This window comes from Mustela nivalis (genome assembly GCF_964662115.1).
Source record: "Mustela nivalis genome assembly, chromosome: 4".
Taxonomy (NCBI): domain Eukaryota; kingdom Metazoa; phylum Chordata; class Mammalia; order Carnivora; family Mustelidae; genus Mustela; species Mustela nivalis.
Window position 1 is genome coordinate 30,577,476 of NC_139023.1, and position 2,454 is coordinate 30,579,929.

Below are 2,454 nucleotides of genomic sequence, written 5' to 3' on the forward strand. Positions count from 1 at the left end.
CTAGGGGTGCCTGGGTGGCTCAGTGGGTTAAGCCGTTGCCTTCGGCTCAGGTCATGATCCCGGGGTCCTAGGATCGAGTCTCACATGGGGCTCTCTGCTCAGCGGGGGCCCTGCTTCCCTCTCTCTGCCTGCTGCTCTGCCTACTTGTGATCTCTGTCTGTCAAATAAACAAATAAAAATCTTTAAATTTACAATCTAAATTTAGCCTCTTCTTATGACATTAATATATTAGTACAGGAGATTGTCAGAATTCTAGAAATCATCTTCAACAATTGTCCCCTTTTTTCCTTCTTATTCAGTAGAAGTTGAATCCAATCAATATTTTTTTCCATGTATCTTTTTACCTGTTCAGTCCTGGCTCCATGGGACCTTACCCACTTAGAACAGCTTACCGTCCTTTCCCAAGAATGAACTTCTTGCTTAGACAACTGCCCCAGTCTTGACCCCTCCAATTCAACCTTCCCTCAGCTGCTAAGATCCTTCTACCAGTTCTCCCATTTCAACTGCTGTCTTCCTCTAAGCCACCTGTGTCTCGTGCCTGTGTACAGCTATGACATCCTCCAAACCGATTGCTGCAAAAACTGGTCATATTGGCCCATTGCTCAAAATCCTGCAGAGGTATCTCATTTCAAGTATAATAAAATCTAGACTCCTTACCATGTCCTTTATGATGTGGCTTCTGCCTATGCCACTGATTTCCATCTTCAACTTTTCCCTGATTCAAAATCACTACTGCATGATTTCTTTCTAAACCATAGCCTGCAAAATTCCTTGCCGTCTCAGAAAATTTGCTTTAAATCCTCTTTACATAGTCTTTCAGGTGGCTTCTTTCCCAAAAGTCAAGTCCCAAACCAAATGACCTTCTTTTTTCTTATAAATATATTTTTTAAAAATTTTATTTATTTGACAGACAGAGATCACAAGCAGGCAGAGAGAAAGGGGGAAGCAGGCTCCCTGCTGAGCAGAAAGCCTGATGTGGATCTCTATCCAGGACCCTGAGATGACCTGAGCCAAAGGCAGAGGCTTTAACCCAGTGAGCCACCCACACACTCCTCCAAATGACCTTCTTAAGAGATCTTCATTGAATACCTGATCTCCCTCCCCTTTGAGCTCTCCATTTAAATAGCATACGCTAACTTCTTGATAGATTTCAGTTGATTCCTGAAATTATCTGGGGTACTAATGTGGGCTCTGGACTTATCCTACCAGGTTTCAAACACTGGCTCTTCCACCTACTACTAGCTTCTACCTGGGAAAGTTTTTAAATTTCTATTTCTTTCCCTCTAAAATGGGGTAATAATACTTCATAAGGTTGTTGCAAAAGTTAAAGGATTTAAACCTAAACTTCATAGTACAATGCCTTGTTAGTCATTATCATTTGCTGTAGATATAGAAGAATCAATAGTAAAATATAGCTCTTTATAAGTTTGTCCACTTCTCTAACTATGACATCTAGAACACAATCTGGCACTCCATAATAGATCCTCAATAAAAGCATAAGCCACTGTCACCTGACTGGTGACCTGGTGAAGGACAGCTCTGATCAGAGAAATACTGATGTGTTTTAAAGTAATGTGGGAAAGTTTATGTAATTTACCATTCTTGTCTTTGGCTCTAGTTGAAAATTTCTAACAGCCAAATATATTCACCCTTCAACAGCAAATTTCAGTTAATGAAGATCTGGATACATGGGAAATCACCATCTTACAAAGTTATCTGCATGAAGCAGATCACAAAGAAAATTGACTTTCAGCTATGAGGCTGATATTAAGAAACAAACCCACCAGGTCTGGATGGGACTGGGGAGTATTAGCCAGTTTCCCTGGATCAGAACTAGGGAGAAGACACCTGGAAATGACCCACAGATATAGAGGGAACGAACTTAGTGGGGCAAATAGGTCTTACGCTTCCAATGGTCAGGACTGGCTCAAAAATGGAACAGAACATGCCCTATAAATAAGCTCTATTAGATCACATTAGCATATCCATCTTGGGCTCTTCTGGAGAAGTAAGAAAGGAAAAGAAACCAGATACAGATTATAGGTAACTTTTCTAAATGTTGTTTATGTAAGTTGGTTCACATTTGGATAAAATTGACAACACCCTATTTTCAGACTGTTGATAAAATCGTTATGTTAAGGTCATGTATCATATATTGATTTTTACTGCGTATTATTAGGAAATCCTGTCTAGGTTGGATATATTCTTATAGGTTATGAAGCAAAAGGAATATTAAAGCCTCTTGCTTTCCTCTGATTGTCTCAGATGAATAATCTTAGTTTAATGGGACACACACACAGGAAAACTGAAATCTGTCGTTTCACCTTATCAAATTGTATATCTCTGGACCATTCACTGTGTTTGTAACTTTAACAGGTCCTATTAGATACTGGATATTCTGTTTGGCTTTTTTTTTTTTTTTTTGGCTGTAGCATCTGTTCCGAGTGTCAGAGT